Raw genomic sequence first — 16,968 nt, 5'->3', positions numbered from 1 at the left:
CAGTAGCAAAATTACAGTTATGAAGTAGCAATGAAAATAATTTTATGGTTGGGGGTCACCACAACATGAGGAACGTTATTAAAGGGTCGCGGCATTAGGAAGGTTGAAAACCACTGTTCTAGGTGTGTCAGCAGTAAGCCAAAGCCCTTTCCTACGCATCGTGGCCGATCACGGTCATTTGTTCTTGGCAACTTCATTCAAATACAAACTCTATTTTAATATATTATTTCTAATTTATATAATGTCGCTGTGTTTTTCATGGAATGGCACTCTATTAATGTGGAAGAAATGGGAAGACCATTCTTCTGGGAAATGATTATGATGAATCAGATCTAAGTTAGAAGCTCATATACCAGTAGTTTTGGGTGCAAAACTTCAGACCTAAATGGAGTTGTGTAGTGGGAGGAGAAATGAAGGCACTTGTATCTTTGAAAAAATGTGTCCCCTCCTTACAGTTTCATAATGGGGTACCTGAATGATGCCATTCACCAAATAATGTATTTTGACGATGAGTTCCTGGAGGACAGATTATCCTCTCTATGTTCGGAAAACTGTGTGCAAAATGCTTCCCACAGGAGAATTCTCACTGCAGCGTTTGATGACATGGGTGTTCTCTTAGTGAAAAGTTTGCACCGGACAATGAGAAATCCATTATATGCCACCTGGTATTTTCCTTTTCTGAATAATTTATTCACTGTTTTTTGCTAATACACATAATACATATGTCCTGATTATCATCACTCCATTAAATAATATCTCCCTGTATATTTTTGCCTAGTTGCAAAATTTTAAAATAGATTAAGATATTTTGAAAGTTTTGGTGAGTTACAACTCTGCCCATACAAACATAGCATGTTAAACAATAGAGTCTAATTAATTCTCTATGGAATGTAGAGCCTGTTAGAAGCATATTCAATCATAGAGTAGAAGCTTATATGCAAAATCATAGAGCAGGACCAGAGTTTGCGGTTAGTGTAGTCTGATCTCCTTTCAAATGCAGAGTGTGTTTTTATACCTATAAGGTGTAGCAAACCTGTGTTAGTCAAGGTTCTGCACAGTAACAGAACCAACAGGATGTGATGTGCACAGAAAGAGGTTTATTTTAAAGAATTGGCTCACGTGGTGATGAAGGCTGCCAATCCCAAATCAGCCAGGTGGGCCAGCAGGCCGGAGACCAGGTTAGAGCTGATGTTACAGTTCAGGTCTGAAGGCTGAATGCTGGCAGGGTTCCCTCCTGCTGTGGGGGTGGGGTGGGGGGGGTTAGTTTGTTGCTCCATTCAGGCCTTCAGCTGAGTGGAGGAGGCCGATCTACATTGAGAAGCACAGTAAGCTTCATCCAAGTCCACTGATTTCAATGTCCATCTCGTCAGAGAGCACCCTCTCAGAGAGCCACCCAGAATAATGTCTGACCACATACCTGGGCACCATGTCCCAGCTGAGTGGACACATGAAATTAACCATCGTGAGACCCAACAACAGCATTTGGAAGGGCTGTTGCTTTCCCCATTTTGTCCTCTTTGGGATATAAAATGTTGCTTGGAATAGCGAAGTCACACACACACACACACACACGCTCACAAGCAGTTCAGTTAGACTTTGTGAAAACAGGGAATGGTTCATAGAGAATGAGCAAACCCACTATCTGCAGGGACAACCCTACCCTACACGTCTTACCACTTGAGTAACCACACACACACACACACACACTCACACACACACACAAGCAGTTCAGTTAGACTTTGTGGAAACAGGGAATGGTTCATAGAGAATGAGCGAATCCACGCTCTGCAGTGACAACCCTACCCTACACGTTTTACCACTTGAGTAATACTGGCACCGGTATATGTAAACATTTGCATGATCTTTAAAGTGGGAGAAAGGGATCTGATTTAAGATTTTGGTTCTTCGTCACTAAGAATCTTGCAACTTTTGCTCATGTAAACAGGACCCAGGAGTTATTCTGGATTATCCTTTGTTTGCTCCACGAGACTCTTGTCCCATGCTGGGGAACATCCTTCTTTATTTCAGGATAGTGGCCTACGAATACTTCTGAAAACTGTTCGTTTTCCATTTCTGCTTCTCTCCCCTATCTTGTAGATATTCAGAGCTTCTCCCATTCCAAACTCTGCAGCCACCCACAGAAAAATCTTGCTTTTCTTTCTCTCTTTCCCCACATCATTCCATCCCATTCACTTTTTTAAAGTGTCAAGCAACCCAACCCTTTAAAAAACTATTCATCACACTTTTCCTATATTCTCAGTAGCCAAGTGATGCTAGATACCAAGGCAGAAAGTCAGAGTGTTTCCCATTTTCCTTCACTCCTCCGGACCCCCTGTCTCCACACAACATACCAGGAACTCGTCCTGCAAAAGCAGAACTCTCCAGAAAGGGGAACGAGGGAGAGGGTGAGCAGGCGAAAGCTAAGTTCTCGTTTGCAGAGGTTCTGCAGGTCGGGGAGAGGGGAGGCGGTTGTGTAACGAGGAGGAGAAAGCTGGGAAATTGCACACAGTAATACATTTGTCCCAAGTGCATTTCTAATTCACTGTTTCTTGGCCAGGGTAGTACAGGCCCTGCACTGTCTCCAGCAGATGTGGTCCACTGAGGCGGATGGAAGCATGGACGTGTGTGAGCAGCAGAGCTCTAACTCTGAGACATTTCCTCCTGTTGTGTCAGAATCCTCTGTGTCCTCTGAAACTTCACTCATTCTCCACGTCTGCCTCCAGGGGCAACGAGTCTTTGTTATCTGTCATGGCCCTTCAAGTACAGGACTACCACCAGCCCCCAGTCTCATTTTTTCTGGTTTAAACCCTCAGTTCTCTTAATCAGTCTTTATATGACACGGCTTTTAGACTCTGCTCTTTCTTAGTTGCCCTTCCGGATGCCTGCTAGATTTTCAGTGTTAAGATGGCTCGGAATTGACCCGAGGACTGCAGCCACAGTCTGTCTGGTTTGTAGCTAGTAAAGTGGAATTACTCGTCCTATGCCTTCGTCTTGTCAGCATGACAGTTGTATTTGCATTAGCTTCCTTCAACTGCCACATGCCATGCTTTGCTCATATTGAGATTATAGCAACTGTGAGATTGTTGCCAACAAGGAGCCCTCCATCCTTACTTTTCCATCTTCATTCTTAAGTGTCATCTGACCGGTTTTTGTTCTGGCCTCCAGAATCTAGCTGTCCAAGATGCACATAAAATATCGAGGACCCAGAAACATTAAAGTTCTAACAGAAATGGCCTGCTGGTGGGTGTGAGCATTGAAACCAAAATAAACATACATTTAGATCAAAATAGTCTTCATTCATATAAAATTGAATGCAAAAATAAAATATTTCCTTTGAAAGGAAATATAAAAATATTTTAAAAGTTATAAAATGTAAAAGTAATTATTTAGTAGTAATGATCTAGATCTAAATCCCAGATTATATCAATAAAGGCCAGAAAGTAAATGGGGGAAGTTGTAGGGACAATATAAACATACCAAATTCTAAGATCCCATAATGAGAATCAAAGGTTTTTGTTTCACTCATGAATTTGATATTTTTTGAAATATAGGGTCACATATAATTTGAAAAACTTAGCAGCAATCACAAGTAAAATTAAAAAAATAGGATATCTATGTTCCAAATCACTATGGAAGATAAAAGCAATCAAAACACCAATCATAGAGCCAAACACAGGCACACCCAAAATAAACAGCGAGACGTTACCCCCAAACAAAGGAATAAACAGAGCACTGGAGGTAAGGTCGAATATCAGATATAACAATTGAAGTAAATTTTGTAAACTTTCCAATGAAAAAGCATACATTCTCTAGGATGAGCTTAAGAAAAGAACAGGCCGATTTAACACAAAATGACACAATGGTTTAATGCAAAACATAAAACATTATAGCAATAGAACAGAAAATGGCTAATATCTTTGATAATAGAAACCACATAATAATTGACAAGAAAAATAATAAATTTCCATTAGATAAATGAATAGAAGACAAGAACAGACAATTCACAGAAGAAGCACAAATAGTAATATGTATATGGAAAAATATTCAATGTCACTGCAGTCAATGAAATTCAAACAAAATTAAAAGAAAATTTGAGATTAGTTTGTTTGTTTGCCTACCAAAGCCACAAAAAATTTGAAAAGAGAAGACCATTTTGAATGGTGGTAAGATGCGTTCTTTCTCAAACCACTGCTGGTGGTAATGTAAATTGATGTAACCTAGTTTGGTACTGTGTATGTAGCAAGAAACTTTAAAGCATGTTTTTACTCAGTAATTCCAGTTTTGAAATGTACCGTAAGGGAATAATCAGAAATGCAAATAGCATTTTTGTGAACAATAAATTACAAAATTTTTCAGAATATTAGAGTAATAATTAAATAAATTATAATGTGCTACTGATTCACTAGAAATTATGTTAATAGCACTTTTAATGACATGGGGGCCAAAGATTATAATCAAATGCCAAGTGAATGAAATGTATGATTTGATTGCCATAAATGTATGTCTGTGTATTTTTATCAATTCTAAGGTAACTCTTTTCATATTTTAGTGCTTCTTAGATTAGGATAAATTGTGCATTTAATAGAATTTCTTTCTCAACCCCAAAAGCTGTTTTTAAATTAATGCATTTTCACACAATGAATGAATTACATTTTGGAGACAAGAATATACTGTGTGTGCGCATGCTTTAAAAAATGCTGCTTATATCATGAGGAAATGAGTCACTTTTTAAGAGGAGGACGTCTGTGGCCCACCTTCCAAGGCGGCTGCTCACACTGGCATTTGAAGCAGCTGCCTAGGAGTTCCTCTGTGCCGTGTTCATGGTTCCGTGTCCATTGCCCGCTTGTCTGCTTACCTGACGAACAAGCATACATTCTCTAGGATGGGCTTAAGAAAAGAACGGGCAGATTTAAAACAAAATGACACACTGTTTAATGCAAAACATAGAACACTATAGCACTAGAGCAGAAAATGGTTAATATCTTTGATAATAGAAACCACATAATAATTGACAAGAAAAATGATACATTTTTCCTTTGTGTCCTTGATTTTATGACCTTCCTTGCCTTTCTCTACGTAACCTTTTGAAATCTAAACTCGTCAGAATGTTCCTGGGCAGTCTTACTGACACCTGTATCTCTGCATCCATCCATTGTAACGTGGTCAGAATGTCATTCCTCGGTGTACGCGATGGAGCTCATTTGGATGGATTTCATGGCAGGGTCTGCTTGGTCCTGGTTCCCAGTTTTTCTCTGTAACGCACAGTGAGAGCTGTCATTGGGGCTTTGCCCTTGGGGAATACACACTAGATCCTACCGATCGGGCATGTTGTTTTGCAATGTCAACAGGACACCTGTTTAGTAGTCCCGCTCTGGAATTTTGCAAGATAACGACATCGTGCCTGGTTATTTACTGTTTCTAGAACCTGCTCCCAAACCCTGTGTCGTCCACCTTCTGGAAATCCAGAGTGAGTCTGTTTTGTTCCGGTCTCCTGACCTATCCCAGGGCCTCCTTGAGTCAGTGATCACCCCAAGTCACCTCACAATCATGCCCACAAGTTCCCGGGGGTGCAGTCCTCTGGAAATGGAGTGTGGGACTCGTTTCAACAGCTCATTCTTTCTGGAAGTTGTGTACCCTTTGACCCCATGCTGGATTTTCTAAGTTTTGAAGGTAATTCCCCTTGATGGAAATGCTTCTCTCATCTACTAGCATTATGCCGTCCTCTCTGTCATTCTACATTTTCCCGTCTTGTTCACATCTGTGACCGAAACAGTTGAAATGATAGGCTTTATTGCCTTTGTCATTTTTGTAAGCTTTGGCTTATCAGCACATTAACGATTCTGACAATTTTCTTATACATTTCACAATTTGTGTCCTTGGTTATCTGACCTTCCCTGCCTTTCCAAATGTACGCTTTCATGACAATTTTCTTATACATTTCACAATTTGTGTCCTTGACCTTCCCTGCCTTTCCAAATGTACGCTTTCGAAGTCTAAACTCATCAGAGGGCTCCTGGGCAGTCTCACTGACGTCTCTATCTCTGCCTGCATTCACTGGTCAGCATTTCATCCTTATCAGAGACCCCGTCTCCGAAGCCGTGTGCTCTTTCCATCTCCCCTCCTAGAGCCACCTTTGAACTTTCTCTAAGTGGCTTTTCAAGTTGTTTTATTCTTCAGACGATGGGTACCTCTAATCAAAAGTCTCCACCTTCAGTATTAGCACTTCCAAGATGGCACCGACCCCTTTCCCTGCTGTCCCTATTGCTTTTATGTTTCCACAAATTGAAAGATGTCAGTGAGTAGGACACTTTGTCAAGATGATTGGGCTAAGGAATTGATACCAGCGAGGAGCTCTGTGGCAGGGTCTGCTTGCCAAGTTTTATTCTCTATCACCCAGTGAGAGCTGGGGGTTGAGCCTTAGAGAAATGCAATATGACTGGCCCGGTGGCTTCAGATATCGCTTCATTTGAAAAACTTTTGAGTCTACATGCACCCTACATAGAAGCTACACAGGACACACACAGCACATTGACATCGACACTCCGAATGCCTCGCCATGCTTCTCCTGCCCTGTAATTCACCACCACAATGAGCAGAGCAGCGGCGTTCCGTGTTTATTCCCTCTGGGTAACCCAATAGTAGTAAAATGAAAACTTCATAAACAAGAGAACATTCAACGCTTTCACAAATTCAGCTCTGTTGTGAAGAAGCCCAAATGGGTTTTTCAATGCAGACATGTTGTCGAGACACTTAATTTGTGTGTCAGACCCCAAATGCAGGAGTTTCAACAATTGTTGTTTCTTTCCCATGTGGGACATAACAATATAACACTTTATATTCTTAGCCTTTTGTCCTAGCCTTCTCTGTCAGGTTTTGGTTGAATTATTAGTTGACATGATCATGGACGTGATAGCTGAAGGGCAAAAGTCAATGTGTTTAACAGCTGATAGGGTGGTGCTTGCTTAAGAAAGCCCACTGGTGTGGAGGAAGAAAGTATTAGAACTTTGATTTATATTCTTTTCTTATCGCTTACATTTTAATTTTGGTGAACGTTTTGTAATGTATATAGTCAGTAGTGCATTTATAAAGTATATTACTATATAAGTGTAAATATATTGTGGCAGTTAAAATGTATTGACTATAATGCATGATCACAAAAAGTTGGGAGCCATGATATTTTATATAAAAGTGACCCTCCAGATTTTATCAGGTACATGCATACCAGTATATAGTAAAAAACATATATAGATTCTCCCAGAGTTTGCAACTGACATTTGGCTACATTAAAAGGTGGAGTCTCTTAGTATTTACTGAGAACTCAAGAGGAATAAATATGCCGAAGTGTGGAAAAACAAGTTAAAATGGGGATTTCCTGACCAGGGAGGTGTGCTAGACGTCAGGATATAGAAGGGAGACTTGTAGCTCTCCCTCAGTCTATGCTCTATTCCTCCTTAGTAGTGGGACCCATGGTTTTCAAATCGTGCATCCGAGGTGTCCCTCACTCCTGGTGCTGCTTGTAACTGAGTTATAGCTACTGGGATATAATCAGATATGACTGGGATTATCAGTACATTAACGATTCTGACAATTTTGTATGCAACTTCTGAAACGTGTCCTTACAAAGAAGGGGCTCGCCATCCCCTCCTTTCTGCTGGCAGGAGTAAGGATGTGATGGCTGGACACCAAGCATCCATCCCGAACTACAAGGAAGAAGCCGCTCACTGAGGATAGTGGAGCAATAAGATAGAGGGACCAAGGAGTCACTCTGCCAGCTCTGGGCCGCTGGCCTCCAGATTGTCATAAGAGACGGAAATGAACTTTCATCTTGTGTAAAGCACGGTTTTGTGGGTTTTCAATAGTTCACCAGTGAATCTAATCTGACTAATGCAATCATTAATTTAGCTTGTGAAATACTTCCTTGAAGTACAACATATTGAAGATTGAAATACAAAACATCATTTATAGTATGGATTTAGTTATATGTACTTATTATTCCACCTTTGTTGTCTATTAATGAGCGTATACGGAAAGAAAGATTCAATTTCTTATAGTTAAACTAGGAGATATGAATATAAACAATAAAAAGTAAGAGGGGTACAATAAAAGAACTCTAGAAAAAAGCATTATTAGGAGGAGAGAACATTTGATCTTGGCCTGTAGGAAGAAGAGGTGGCAGGGATGGGGCGGGGAAGGCCGCATAAACCATGCTCTGATGTTGAGAAAGCACGTAGTGTTCATGAGGAAGGGTAATTACATGGGAGACAAAACTGTCTTAAACTTGTCCTGGAATGAAATTTTTTGTGTGTGGGACAGTTCACGACCAACTGTCTTCTGGAAAGAAATTAGCATTCCTGATAAATGCTTAAGCAATTTTCTTATAAACTTTAATGCAATTAAGAGCTTTTCTGAGAAATCAGTTCCTCAACCCCTCAGCTAATATTCTTTAACAAGACAAGAATGTTTTCCTAAATTCTGCATAAAATTTTTATGTAAACATTCTCTCTCTCTCTAACACAACCCTACCAATAGTGAATCTTTAGCCTCTTAGGACCTCTTCCCTGGCAGCAAAAGAGAAATAAAAACTTGGGCATGAGATCTTTCAGCATAATTCTATTTGGACAAAATGAGAGCACAGTCATTGAGAAACCAGGCTAACTCATATTGGAAAGCAATTATTACTGGGCTAGTGAATTCATTTCTTCAGTGGGGAGTGGGGAGCCCCTTAACGAGGCCAGAAACACAGTCGGATAGCGCTGTGGAGCCATGTCTCTAGGGAGTGGGGAGCCCCTTAACGAGGCCAGAAACACAGTAGATGCTCAGATGCATGGTTGCTGAGTTGCACTGAGCCGTCGGACAGTACTGTGGAGCCATGTGTCTGGTAACAGAATGCTGGGCCTCGGGGACACGCTGAGCTGCATCTCTGCCACTTGGTCAGCTGTGACGGGAAGATCACCAGTGACCCCTTGCACGGCCTTGTGGTTTATACAGCACCAATCCCAGCCTGCATTCTCCTTGGCCTGCGTAGTCTATTCACAGGATTGTCTCCCCCTCCTTGTGAAAACTCTTCCCTCTTGGGCTCTCAAGACACAGTACTGTCTTGCTTCTTCTTTTCCTCTCTACTCCCCTAACTCTCTGACTACCAGTCCTTTGTCTCCTTGGTGACTCTCTTGTTCCCAACGTGCTATCTTGGAAACAGTAGGATAGATTTGGGCTGGCTGGGATCTGTTGGATGCATGGAGGTGGGCCCAATGACTTCTCAGTAGCTTATTCCTAGACGAGAAGTTTTTAGGGCAAAGCCATGTTAGCCTTTCAAGGAAATACTGTATCGGCTTTCCTGTGACCCAGAAAATGAAAAGGTCTAGAGTCCCTTGTTTTCGGAGGTTTGAGTTTAGCTCCAGGAGCTGTGTTCTTTGTCCTGAACAGAAGGAATTCTCCCTCTTTTAAGATGTCTAAGGTGCCTGAGTCCGTGAGTACTCTGGATGGACAAAGATGAGCCCTGGCCTAAAGAGAGGAACGCCAACAAGCAAGGACAATTTGGCCAAAGATTGCCCCACTCAGTAACCAGCTGGTAGAGGACACGGACCAGGCTACTCAGCTAAAAGGGGACAGTAGACATTTGAGGGGAGTTCATGACTTCAGAGGGTTCTGAGGGAAGCTTCACTTTTTAAATGGACCTGGCATTGCTTCCTTGTCGGTGGAGTTTGAGGAAACTGTTATACACTGTTGGACTTCAGGGTCTTTTCTGATGACCTGATTCTTCCAGAACATGTAAATTGGTGGGGTGGGGAGCAGGTTTCTTTCAAACTCTCTTCGGCTTGATTGTAGTTAGGGTTCCTGCCTACCTATGGTTCCCTCTGCCTCAAATGCCCTTCCCTCAGCTTGTACCCACACACTGCCTTCTCATCATAAGCATACACTACCTGGGAAGGTCTCCAAGAACCCTCCCACTTGCCTCCAAGGTTGGCCACCACCTTGTTTGTGATATCACTGATGATTCTCATACCTCTATAACGTCATTTGCCATGCTGTGTGGTGGTTGTTCATTTTCTGGCCTCATTCAGTAGACTGTGAACTCCTAGATGGCTGTTCCCTAGTTGTTTTTTCCTCTCTCCATGGGTCAGATACAGATATTAGATCTTTCCCATTTTCCTCATCCTGCTCCCTGGGCATGTAAGTCAGTTTGCGCTCTCCTAATGGATGTAAGTAGCTCACCTTTGTTGAGAGACAAAGAGGCTTGTCCAGTGAATTGCTCTAGGTTGCTTGGTAAGAGCCAGCTGGGATCAGTTACTATCTGGCTCCTCAGCAGGAGAGTCAGTGGTCAGCCTCAACATGTTACAAGGTCTCCAAGGGATATTGGTGCTGGGCAGCTGGTCTACCCAGCACTGGTATGCACTGCTAGTAACAAAACTTATATTTTTTGCCCCCCTTATTACAAGGCTGCTTTCCTGGGAACCCCAAGAAGGGCTGGGTCCCTCTCCTGCAGCACACGTATGGTGCACCTGGCCATGCCCTGAGCAACCACTCCTCCTCCTGAGATGCTGAGAGAAGGAGCTACCTGTCTACTGACTCTGCCTGTTCATCTCAGTCTGTTCTGGGTGTGCTTACGGAACCCTTTACCTGACACTAGGCCACTGCTTGGAGATAAAGTGATCAAGAGAAGATAAATAAATACAAAATTTGTGAGCTTTTTGGAAACAAGTGGTTTTGGGGGAAGGAAAGCTAATTTTCAAAGGTCTCCATCAGCCCATGACCATAATGCAAAAAGCCAGAGGCAGATCCTACTAGTTTACCTGAACCTGTTTTCTGCAACTTCCCTGTTGTTTTGATGAGATTTCCCCTGATTTCTGCTGTTGGCCCCAGTCAGAACGGATTCTTGAATCCTGTGATGCTCCTGGAGGCTTGGTAAATGATCAGTTTGCCACCTGAGAGCCCATAGGCCAGCAAGGGACAGCAGGATAATGAACCTGGTGTAAAGCTGAAATGAATTAATAAAAAAACAACATTTCGTTGTTGATTCCTGCTAGTTCTGTTGCTACTCCATGTCGAGGAACTTTGGCTACAGTAACCCATGCTCCAAAGTAAAATACTAGTAGAATCTCTGCCTTCGAGTCAGAAACAGAAAGGTCTGTCTATGGCAAATATCCACACTTTCTGCAAATTGTTCAACAGATTGGAGGTTTGATTGTTCGCTCAAGTAGGAAACCAGTAGGAAATACAGTACTTTCCCAGTATATAAATCGTGTTAAGATTATGATGTCAGGTGGGCACATTGCATTTTGTCTAATCACCATTTGACATGTTAATTTTGAGTTGTAGTACTTGGCCAGGAAAATGACTGTAGCCACCTCAAAATGAGGCAAAAACTCTTTCAACTCAAGAGCTATCTTGGTATTGGTTTATAACATGCCTTCCTAGTCACAAAGACTCTCCAAAATAATATTTTATTATAAAAATCTCTAAACCCTACCTAAAACATTGTTCTCTCTACCCAAATAACATAGATACGTAGAAAAGTGTCCCACCATCATGTGAAAGCACATCAGGGACAGAGGTAGGATAGTTAGTTCCTGGGTCTCCTAATTCTGTTCTTTTGTCATAAACTGCCTATTACTCCCCTGGCATCATGGGTTAATGAACAAAAGATTCAGCAGAATCTTTGGACATCAAATGGCCTCCATGAAACAATGTCTTGATGAGTTAAGTAAAAAGGAATCAGAAACACATGGACCCAACTTCCCTTGAAATATAAGAGGGCATACAAATCAAGGCAAAGAGCACTTAACAAACACTGGGCTTGGGTTTCCTGAACCTGAAATGTTATAATAATTAGCAAGGACTTATTGAAGCTGAAAAGTGATCAGTTCCAGTATTCCTAACTCAAAACTGAAATGAAGAAGGCGGAAAGGTCTTAGAGAAGGGAGTGGCCATGGGCGGAAGGAGGCCTTTGAAATTAGCTTTCCCCCCAAACCACCCATTTCCCAAAGCTCACAGATTTTGTTTTTATTTATTTATTTTTATCCTCTTTTGCTTTGATTTCCAGGTTTCGGCTGACGACCTATCTAACAGTCTCTGAACTGGTTCAGCACAAGTCTTTTTAGTCCCGTCTCAAAGGCAGGAAACGATGAGATTTGGTAAGACAATGCTCTGTTCATTCTCAAATTGGAGATAAATTCATATATTGGCCATTCAGGAAGTTTGGTTAAGTAATCAGGTTGAATTTATTTCCTAGTGAGCTGGACTTCTCAGCATTCCCCAAACCCAGGAAATAAATTCTTCAGAAAGCCACTGTAAAAAGTTGTAAGAAAAAAATTATTACGAACTAGAGTATAGATTTTTAAGTAGATTGTAAGCCTGGAAATAAAACCCCAAAACATTGCATTATTAGAAACTGAGAGACAGCCGTTTCCTTGCTTGATCCTACACTGTGTCTGGAATCCGAGAATTCCTTCTCTGCCCAGATCTCCCCTCTTCCTCAGAGGCCTCTGGGACTCAGCCTGCTCCCTCTGCTCTTCCATGGCTGCTTCCCCCCATCCTTGTGATTTCTCTCCCCACATTCTAGTCTGGCTAGTATGAAGCAGTCTCCCCCCACTACTCTGGAACACACGTTACTTTAAAAGGTTCTTTTAGAGATTTTTATTGGTAATCGTCATAGGGAACTGACTGAGACAACCAAATTAACAACCAAGGGGAAGTCTGAGTTGACCTAGTAATCAATCCCCTTTTCTCAAGCCACTGTTTCTGGGGACACTTGTGTTTGGCATTGGGTTGCCCAGTGGTTTTGCAGTGGTTGTCCAGTCCTTGAATCCTGATGTTTTTGACAGCTGGAGGTCAAGATGGAAGAAGGAAGGGCTACAGTCTATATACCAGTGATATGGGCACTTGTTATAGAAGCATCAACTGAGTCCTTGTTTTGCATTTTGGGTATATAGTTGGGTTTGGAATCACAGTTCAGTAAATCCGTGATAGTTTGTTGCTTGCTTAGACTCAGACAGAGCTCCTTATCAGTCTTAAATAATCTTCCTTGTGTTTTGTTTTTCTGTTTGTCACAAGACCTAGTCATCAGCCCGTTCTCCTATTTCAGTATAAAAAAATTATAGTGCAATCACAATTATCATATTGATGTCTTATTATATGCAAATACTGTTCTAAGTGCTTTACATGTATTGTTTTACTAATCCTTAGGAAGTAGGTAGAAGTTATTGCTCCCATTTTATAGACGAGGAAACTGAGACACAAAGGTTAAGAAACATTTCCAAGGTTAAAGTAGGTGGTTGAGCTGTTCTCACTATATGATTTTGGATTCTCCCTCCAAGAAAGGCCTCCCAGTTCTCTCCCCAAAGCCACACACATATTATATGCCCCTCCCATCACATTTTTAAAAGCAGGGTTTTGCTGGGAATTACTGCTGCGAAACAAACAGAAAGTAACATAAACACTGGTATGTACCAGAATCTTACAAAGTTCTTTTGATTGTGATCTGTGGTCTGCAGTGTATGACTGCCTCTGACATGACAAATGGAAGCCCCAACTGTCTTCTGTTCCTTATTTCCCCGGGGATGGCAGTGGTCCGCTCACCTGTGCCTTTTATCTTGCCTGAAGAAACGGGTGCCTGAAGGCACTGGTAATAGAGCCTGAACCAAAGGTGTACTTTGATCTTATCCCTTGGGCTGAGGTCTTCACTGAGATCCTCCAGACTTCATGGTACGCCCAGCACCAGGTTTCTGTGTAGCCCAGAATGCTCCCCTTTGGGGGAAAGAAGGAAGAGGAGGAGAAGAGGAAGAAACATCCTTATCAGCCAGGCTGGTGTGGCTCAATGGTTGAGCGTTGACCTATGAACCAGGAGGTCACGATTCAATTCCCAGTCAGGGCACATGCCTGGGTTTCAGGTTTGATCCCCAGTGTGGGGCGTGCAGGAGGCAGCTGATCAATGATTCTCCCTCATCATTGATGTTTCTATCTCTGTCTTCCTCTCCCTTCCTCTCTGAAATCAATAAAAAATACATATCTATTTTTAAAAATCCTTATCAGTTAAAGCATAATCAGCTTGTTTTGTTGTAGCATCTTACTGTAAGAGTTGCTAGTACCTGGACTTAATTTTTCTTTTAAACGGGTCTATTGTTTACCCTGGTGAGGGTAGAGAAGGAAAGATACAATTAGGATCACATGTTGAATTGAACTATTGATGCTTTCAGGGGCAACTCCAGATGTTGGACTTTTGATTCCCTGACAATCAGTTGTCCAGGTGTTGGTCTGTTGGAAGCAAGCTGGCACATTTCATGCAGAAATGAACACTGTTTTCTCATGGTCTAGTAGTAGGTCAACACTTTTATATGTTACATATAAAATCCCAATTAAAATCAGAAAAACCAAAGAAGTCACTCTAATGAAAGACACACGCCTTGGCTCTGCCACTAATGAATTTTGTGGTTTTGGCAGATTCTTTAACTTCCCTAGGACTCCGTTTCCTCGTTTTTAAAGTGAGAGAAAAAACTTGTCATTTCTAAGGTGTCTTTTACTTCTAACATTCTTTGATTTATAGGAACCACGTGAATGAAAGAAGGCTCTAGAAACTAGAAAATACAGTACTACATGGGGAACGTATGCTTTTCTGCGATTTTGAATTTTTATCAGCCTTTCTTTGATTCTGATACTAAAACGCAATTGAATATTTTAAATTAGCTTTGTGTGTAGTATGAGCATATACTTAATTTGGGGGGGGGGCAAAAATTTGTACTGGGAGAAGAAAGAAGTGCTCTTCAGTTTTCTTGGACATTAAATGGCTCATTCAAAGCAACATTTTGATAAATCGTGTAAATGAGAGAGGAACATATGGATTAAGTTTTCCTTGAAATACATACGTACTTAAAAATTAAGAAGAAAAAATGCTTGGCAAAGCCCATTTGGGGTTCTGCCAAATGGGAAACATTTTTAAAATAGTCGAAAATGCAATTTTAATCTCAAAATGCTGCCATAATCACCCATCCTTATTGATTATGTGTTTAAGAATTTGTTAGTTATTCTCTTTGTATTTATTTTCACAGTTTGCTCCATGCCCTGGGGGCTTGTTAAGTTTTGCTACCATTTTTCAAAATTTTAATTGTACTTTATTATTTTTTAATTTAAATTTTATTTCATTTTTCCCCCATCATCATTTATCCCCTCGATGCCCTCTTCCACCTCCACCCATGCTACTTTAAAAAATAATAATAGAAATGCATTAGCTGGTTTGGCTCAGTGGATAGAGCGTCAGCCTGTGGACTGAAGGGTCCTGGGTTTGATTCCGGTCAAGGGCACGTTCCTCAGTTGCAGGCTCGATCCCCAGCCCTGGTCAGGGGCTTGTGTGGGAAGGCAACCAATCGATGTCTCTCTCTCTCTCTCTCTCTCTCTCTCTCCCTCCCTTCCACTCTCTCTAGAAATCAAAGGAAAAATATCCTCGGGTGAGGATTAAAAACAACAAAACTAGATGTCCTGGGTTTGATTCCGGTCAAGGGCACGTTCCTCAGTTGCAGGCTCGATCCCCAGCCCTGGTCAGGGGCTTGTGTGGGAAGGCAACCAATCGATGTCTCTCTCTCTCTCTCTCTCTCTCTCTCTCCCTCCCTTCCACTCTCTCTAGAAATCAAAGGAAAAATATCCTCGGGTGAGGATTAAAAACAGCAAAACTAGACAGAATGGCCCATCAGTCACTGAAGAGCACATCACAGTGTCTCTTGCTCCCTGTGAGATTCCTGCTGCCGGGACCTCTATGGAGGGTTCAGTTTGATCTCCCCTAGAGTAACAACCAGCCTGAGTTCATCCTGCTGTAACGAAAAGTCCAAGGAGGCCTTTGTGGTGGAGAAATAGAGGGGATCTGGTCTTTGAAGATGTGAGACATGGTGAACAACTTTCCGGGTAAATCATGCTACTGTGATGGAAGAGCTCTGAAAGAAGACAAGCCCCGAGTTTCATGATTCTATATAATTCAGAACCAGGTAACCAAAGCCTGAGAGATAACATTCTTCTGGATGAATGGAAGAACTTGGTTTCTCAATGGATCTCCTTGTCCAACTTGAAGAACAGAAAAATGATTTTCTCCGAAATCTTAAAAATCACAGATTTCTGATCAAATTGGCAGCACTTTCTAATTCTAAGGGTTGAGTTGATCTGAGTACAATGACTCAGTACAATCTGTGTAACCACAGGGATCTGCAATACACATCATGGAAGCCAAATCTCCACCGAGGAATGGACAGATTTCCGTCACTAGGACGTACTGAGACCTGGAATTCTGCATGAAATGTTTCTTCCTTCTTCCTGCTTTGTGTAATCTAATCCATTTAGCAAGAATGCTATTTTGTCACGAAAATACAAGGAAACAAGAGCTTCTTCTTGGTGTTAAAAATCTCCAACCCTAGGGGGGATGATACCATCAGACACAGCATTCTACTCGTGATGCATCTGAGAGAATGATAAGATTTATTGTCACAAGATGGTAACAATATCTTATTCTTTGAGGCTAATCTTTAGAACATAAGAGTTTGTTTTTATTGTTGACTTATCCTTTTTCTTCTATAGTTTTGAAATGTTTTTTTAATAGTTATTTTTTAGTAAATTGTTCTTTATTTAAAGAGAGATCTTCCTCATTGGGCTCATGTTTGGCCACACAAAACTGAAGATAGAATTTGTACAATTTCGTGAAGTCTAAAATGAAAAATGTTGTAGGCAGTTTTGTGTAACAACTCAGCAGCAGACGCAGAAGTGAAGACCTAGCTGACACCCTCAGAACTTCCCATGCACTTGGTTTTATGTTTAAAGAGCCATTCAACACAATAGAGTATATTTAAAACATGAAGAAAGTCATTTTGAAATGCTTTATTCCATTTGGTTTTACTTGTACTTTATAAGTAAGTCATTTTATAGGCTTAATTTTGCTCTCTGGTAACCCAAACATTTTATATATACCTAAGTCTATTATTTATTTATTTATTTATT

The 16,968-nt window shown here is 41.2% G+C and overlaps 1 protein-coding gene across 1 annotated transcript in view; it reads left to right on the top strand.

The window, feature by feature from the left end:
• LOC102261805 (formimidoyltransferase-cyclodeaminase) overlaps positions 1–16,968 on the top strand; it is a 154,348-nt gene that overhangs the window by 113,096 nt on the left and 24,284 nt on the right. The gene's annotated exons all lie outside the window — the stretch shown is intronic.

The sequence above is a fragment of the Myotis brandtii genome, unplaced genomic scaffold (genome assembly GCF_000412655.1).
Source record: "Myotis brandtii unplaced genomic scaffold, ASM41265v1 scaffold412, whole genome shotgun sequence".
NCBI lineage: Eukaryota > Metazoa > Chordata > Mammalia > Chiroptera > Vespertilionidae > Myotis > Myotis brandtii.
Note: the sequence above shows the minus strand (reverse complement) of the source record. Positions and strands in the feature narration are given on the sequence as shown.